The sequence below is a fragment of the Mastomys coucha genome, unplaced genomic scaffold, assembly GCF_008632895.1.
Source record: "Mastomys coucha isolate ucsf_1 unplaced genomic scaffold, UCSF_Mcou_1 pScaffold21, whole genome shotgun sequence".
NCBI lineage: Eukaryota > Metazoa > Chordata > Mammalia > Rodentia > Muridae > Mastomys > Mastomys coucha.
Window position 1 is genome coordinate 186,534,830 of NW_022196904.1, and position 5,797 is coordinate 186,540,626.

At 50.8% G+C, this 5,797-nt stretch overlaps 1 protein-coding gene across 1 annotated transcript in view; it reads right to left on the reverse strand.

The window, feature by feature from the left end:
• The window catches only part of Gpam (glycerol-3-phosphate acyltransferase, mitochondrial), a 64,209-nt gene extending 58,777 nt beyond the window's left edge, over positions 1 to 5,432 (reverse strand). The window contains exon 1 of the mRNA XM_031390701.1: positions 5,294 to 5,432. The gene's annotated coding sequence lies outside the window, so the exon portion shown is untranslated. The remainder of the gene's footprint in view (positions 1 to 5,293) is intronic.
• Between the last annotated feature and the right edge of the window lie 365 nt (positions 5,433 to 5,797).

The window sequence follows — 5,797 nt, forward strand, 5'->3', positions numbered from 1 at the left end:
GTGGTGGTGGTGGTGGTGGTGGTGGTGGTGGCGGCGGCGGCGGCGGCGGCCTTGGTTTGTGGCAGGACACTTGAAGCCCAATACACAGCCACACCCCTATTCTGGGTGGAGACAAAGTAAAGCTTTGAAGTAAGGTCAGTGTAGAGAGACAACCAGATGGACAGGGAAGGAGGCTCCTGCAGAAGCACCCAGGAAGGGGACTGAGTGCTCCCATTATCACACCCAGCCTGACACCCCAGAACCCCATTCCATATCTGAAGTGCAACTGAAGAACTGGATGGCACTGAAGTAGGGTGGATCGGGTTCTGGGAACTGAATCTTGACAATGGACAACCCCTCCCCCCTGCAATGGTACTGTCAAGTTCTTCTGCCAAGTGGAGGGAGAGGCAGGCGTGCGGTTGCCTTGGAGAATAATGGGCCATCTGAACTGCCTTTGGAAATCTCCTGGTGTAGTGTTCCTCTGCACAGCATCTTTGTTCCTTTCTCAACATTTGATCCTCTGAGTGCCCATCCAACGAGGAGTTTAAAATCCAGAATACAAGTGGCGAGTGTTCTGGGCCTTGAATTCACAGTGCTGGTCCATCCTGCCAATAATTGTTTCCTTCGAGCATCTTTGGCTAAAACATCCAGGCCCCTGCGAGGTCCCTTTACCCCCCAACCCCTGCAACAGTCACCCCAACCCCGTGCCCAGGAAGCAATGGTCAGGGCTTGATTAACAGAGGGCTAAAGGCTGGAATGAAGCCCCAGGTAGGGAAAAGAAAATGAAGAGAGTTGATTGGCTGTCAGAGACTGGGTGGGGGCGTGGTGAGGGTCTGGCGGTGCAGACCCCTGCAGGAAAGGTGGGAGGTTCCTTCAGCGGGCTCAGGAGCCAGAGGCTGGCAGTCCTTCTTTCATCTCTAACTTTCCAACCGCCTCCCTGGCCACTGTTTTTGTCTGGAAAATATGCAAACCGACTTTTATAAGTGCTGTCTCTAATATCCCGGCCTGAGAGTTCATAAAAGATGGTAAACGAAGGCACTTGGTACCCCCAGGGCAGGCCAAGTGGGCAGCTCTGGGAACACGAATGGGCACCCAAGAAAGAAACCATGAGCCCATCGACAAAGCTTCAGCTCCCAGCTCACCTCCAACGCTCCAGTTCTCAGAACTTCCCCAACAGAGAACATCGTTCTGGATGGGCTTATCACCCAAGCTATACCTGTGGGATTTGAAGGGAAGAGATGCTGGATACTGGCTACAAGAGTGACATAATTCCTGAGACAAAGCAAAGGAGAAGAGAGCTGTCACTGTCAACAGGAAGAAGGAGGGAGTAAATGCTGGTGAAGGTCCTTCCAAGATGAAGTGGGCCAGTAACTCCACCTGGAACAGCCTCTCTCCACCAGCACATAGGACAGAAAAGCACCAGAAAGAAAGCTACACTGCTCTCTCCAGCCATGTGCTTGGACATTGTTCAAGAGCATCTTAGATGTCAGCATGAACTCGGTCTTAGGGACCACTTGGTCCAACTTTCTTCTCTTGTTCACAGATTCTGAGCCCCAAAGTAAACAGGTCCTTGGCTCATTCAGAGCCACTGCTGCAGGCCAGCTGAAGTGAAGCATACACTGTAGTTCACCAAACAGCCCTTTCATGACTGGATCCCACTCCCTTCTAACTCTTTTGTCCTCTCAAAAGACACAAATGGCCTATATTTGTGTACTGGCTTTAATGCCTGTACTTGGCTTATCCAATGGCAACTGGTTTTCTCTGCCTCCCTATTCACCCTGTTCCCCGTGCTGAAAACACAGTAAGTCCATCACAGAATTTCTTTTTCTCAAAGTCATTTCATGAAAGAAGTTCTGTGCCCAGTTTACAGATGGGGAAAAACAAGGTTTGAATACCATGGAGAAACAAAGGATTCAGTTACAGATATAAATAATCTTTCTCCTTCCATGATCTACTATGATTCTAATAAGATTAACTCAACAAAGATAGTCCCTTAATTTGAGACCCTTAGCACACAAGCAAATATACCAAGACTATTTTCTGGGAGTAGAGGGAATGGGCATCTTTAGGTGGTAGGATGGGACCACAGCATTAGTGGCATAATCAGATGCTAGATCTGAGGAAGAAAAGGGAGGCTGATGGTGCTCTACATGGAAGATCCTCCAGTGACAGGGGAGGCAGACAGAGCAAGCTTCTCTGCCTGACAGGAATATTCCAGGGGGCCAGGCAGCAGGGCGCAATAGACGCAAAGCCAAGGACCCAAAGCATATTGGGGGAGAAAGCTCCAGATTGAGTCTAGATCTGCCTGATGTGTCGTCCCAACCCCAGCTGGAACCAGTGAGCACCGTCCTCTGGAGCACGTGTTAACCCGTCGATCTGTGAGCTGACCAACGAGATCCACCAGATTGAGTCTAGATCTGCCTGATGTGTCGTCCCAACCCCAGCTGGAACCAGTGAGCACCATCCTCTGGAGCACAGGGTGATGTTAACCTGTCAATTTGTGCAGCTGACCAGCAAGATCCACTAGAGCGAAGCACAGTGTGTGAGAACCTGAGCATTCACAATTCTAGCTAGTTTACTTTGCAGAGGGTGTGAGATCTCCCCCAGTCTGTACAGGAACTGAGGTGGATAGAGTACTCTATGGGGAAGGCAGATCTTGACCGAAGGTGGAGCTTAGACCCCAAAGAATCTCATTTGGAGGTCTCACAGCCAAGCTCACAAGCTGGCACAGAGTCAGCTCACAGCTCACACTCGGGACGGGACATGGCACGCTCCCACTCTTAGCCTGCCGCCATTCCTGTGCAGTTTCTGGACTCAGCTCCGTTGTGGTGGAAAATCACCAGACTCTGAAATCTCCATTTACTGCACTAACTTATAACTATCCCTCAACTTACAGTCAGCTTGTTGGAGATTGGTTCTAACGCTTTGGTTTAATCAGGAATCTGCATGTCCAAATGCTGAAGATCCTTGTCCCCAGTTGGTTTTTGATAGATCAACAAAGATGCCAGCTGCTAATGGTTGGGCATAGAGAGACTGGATGGGACCTTAAGATTTGCTCAGGCTAGGAACTGGGAAAAAGGAGAGAGAGAATTGCCATGTCTCGGGGGAGAAAGATGGGATGTAGGAGCTACAGGAGAGAGAGCCAACCAGCCATGTGAGAATTCGGGTGGGTGGCCACTGGCCACGTCTCTGATTGGGCCTGGGATAGCAGGGGAAGGTTTAGGAGTGCCGAGTCTTTGAGCTAGCCAAGGCATTAAAAAAAAAAAAAAACTGGTGTGTGTATGCGCGCGCTCGTGTGTGTGTGTGTGTGTGTGTGTGTGTGTGTGTGTGTGTGTGTGTGTATGTGTGTGTCTTCCATTCGAGAATCCAGATAGCCAGATAGCTCCTGGGCAGGTGCTCACATGCAACACGCTGGGAGCACAAGGTAGAGTCGCTCAACCCACCACTACATCTCCTCCCCTAAAGGAGTTAACCCTGTTTCCTCCCCAGCTTGTCCTAAAGTCAGTGCGCGAAAGGCACATGGAGGAGGATCAGCAAGGAGCGGAATGTTCTCCATCAATGTTTAGACATCATGAACAGTAAGAATACTGCACATCAGAAACTGGGTTGCCCCAGGGCCTGACTGTCACACCACACCTGCTCCCTGCCTGGCAACTCTATCAGTATGGCACTGACAATGGATCAGAAATATTCACAAGATAGCCTGGAGTAGTCCAGGAAATTCACAACTCCAGACTTGCTCACAGAGAGAGTAGAAACACTCAGAGATTAACCTACCTAACCCTTTGACTTGACCAAGCCAGGATCAGGGCAGAGTGGGGGTGCTTTTAAGCAGATAGTGTTAAGTGTGATGTGGTATGTCTATGGAGGGTCACGGGGCTCAAGTGCCCATTCAGAAAGGGTGTGAAGGAGAAGCCAGCAGAACAAGCAGAACCCGGGCCAGCCGGGAAGGGAAGAAATGCTCCCCAAACAACAGAGGAGAGGCAGGCAAGAAGCTCTAAGCCTGCGGTGGCTTGTCCTCCACCCTCACCAGGTCCCTTACAGATGAGGAAGAGCAGGATTCACTGTGATGAGCTGCTCAGACCCATGACTTTTGCTCCCAGAAAGGTCAATGGGAACCCACAGAGTAGAGAGCAAGGAGAGACCTCCATCTGTGCAGAACCACCCGCAATGAAGCCATACTCTCCCACAGACAACAAAGTAGAAATAATCTTGCGACATCAGGAGAGGTGCACCTATGAATGCTGATGTCTGTGATGGAGAAGGGGTGTCTGCGTGGCTACTCCTTGCCCTATGGTGTGTATGGGAAAGCGGGACCTAAGACACCCAAAGCAGCTGGACACAGTGACACATGCTATGAATCCCAGCACACGCGAGGCAGAGGCAAGTGGCTCTCTGAGTCTGAGGCCAGCCTGGTCTGCCTGCACAAAGAGTTCCAGGCCAGTCAGGCGTGCACAGTAGGACCCTGTCTTAAGCAAACAAGAAACACTGAGTAGCACTTGCAAAGACTTTCCTGTTCAACCACTAAAGTAAAATGGCTTTCTTTGTTTCAACATCGTGTCCTCTCCTTCTCAGCCACCTCCAGGCCTGACCTAACAATCAGGGTCTTTTCTCTACCCAGGGGCCCAGCTCTCATTTGTAGAAGTTGCCAGTCACAGAGCCCAGCTCCCATTTGTAGAAGTTGCCAGTCACAGAGTACCCTACCAGACCCTAGCTCAGAAAGCAACGCTGTGTTGGGGATCTGATGGTGCAGGAACAGCCAGGCACAGGCAAACTTGGAAACTAACTTGGACACAAAGTGCTCAGCCCAGCCCCTCTCTCCCCTGGCCTTTTCTTTCGCCTGAATGTGGATGAAAGGACCTGGATTCTCAGCAGTCAGCAGCGCGCTTGAAGGTCATGTCCCATCTGCAAATTACAGTTTAGTGGTGTTTGAAGTGGAAGCCATCGGGTCTCCTATGAGTCAGTGACAGACGACAGATGTCTAAGGAGTGTGTAGACTTCAAGAAAAATGACTCAGGGTACAAACAAACTTACCCAACAAACTGTGTCATGCAACAGCTATGTTACAGAGACCCCTGTGCATAGCCCAAGCTGCTAACCACTCACAGACACCCCTGTGGGTCACCCCAGCCGCTAACTACTTCTTCCCAAGAGAGTCTTGCTGCGATTCTCATCTGTCTTTGGAAGCTTCCTCCACCTTCCTCTAACTGTCCTGGGTTCCACTTTTTCGTGTCTTTCCCATGTCATCCCACTCCCGTGTCTACAACCATAATACCGTAAGAAACTGGTCCCCGCGTCCCAGTTGCTCAAGTACCTGTATCCTTGATGTGGTGTCTGGAATTATTTCCAGTCGGTTGACTAGCAAAGCTGTCCCAGGCAGCTTCAGAAGGAGACAACCTCGGGCGTGGGTGATTTCGACTCTCCTTCAGAGGCTTATTGGTGTGGCTGAAGGCTGGAGGCCTTCGGGTGCACTGCAGTAGCCCCAGAGAAGCACCCAGGGCGGCAGCAAACAGTCCAGGATGGGTTTTGCAATAGCGGAGGAGGAGGAAGGCTCTTTCATCAAATAATAACCAGCCAGAGATAAGGCCTGCTAGGCTGAGCTTGATCAGCCAATCGCAAGCTTCAGAGCATGAGAAGAGGCAGACCCAGGCTTCTGGAGCCAGTTTTAGGGCTCGTTATAATTTAATGATGCTGCACGGGGGTGAGTGGGGGGTGGGGTGTCTTCTTGGCTTCGCCTGGTGGGGATTTTCTAACGGGGGAGGGGGAGCGGTGAAGCTCTAAACTCAATAGCCTTATTCTCCACGAGGGTGGCTGTGCT